Consider the following 365-nt stretch of genomic DNA (forward strand, 5'->3'; position numbering starts at 1 on the left):
TTCAACACGAATGGCCATCTACTCTGTTCCCGAACACAGTACAGTAAATGACGGAACTCAAAATCTGGAGTTTTACGTTGTTTTTTAATGATCGTTTCAAATATTAAAATTTTGTCTGTTAATAATGCATTCCTCGAACAGGATGTGCAAAACAAAGAGATATAACTGGACTGCACAGTGATACAGGAGATAATAATATAAAGTGATATATTTGATATTTTAGACTATAGAATCTATTACACATTACGACAAAATAAAACCAACCAAAACAACAACAACAATAAATATTCAAACGTGGTGGTAGACCGGTTGTTGTTTTTTTGTCGTGGTGCATCACATTTTTATTTTTGCTTGCTTCGTAAGGA

The sequence above is a fragment of the Aplysia californica genome, unplaced genomic scaffold, assembly GCF_000002075.1.
Source record: "Aplysia californica isolate F4 #8 unplaced genomic scaffold, AplCal3.0 scaffold00040, whole genome shotgun sequence".
NCBI classification, from domain to species: domain Eukaryota; kingdom Metazoa; phylum Mollusca; class Gastropoda; order Aplysiida; family Aplysiidae; genus Aplysia; species Aplysia californica.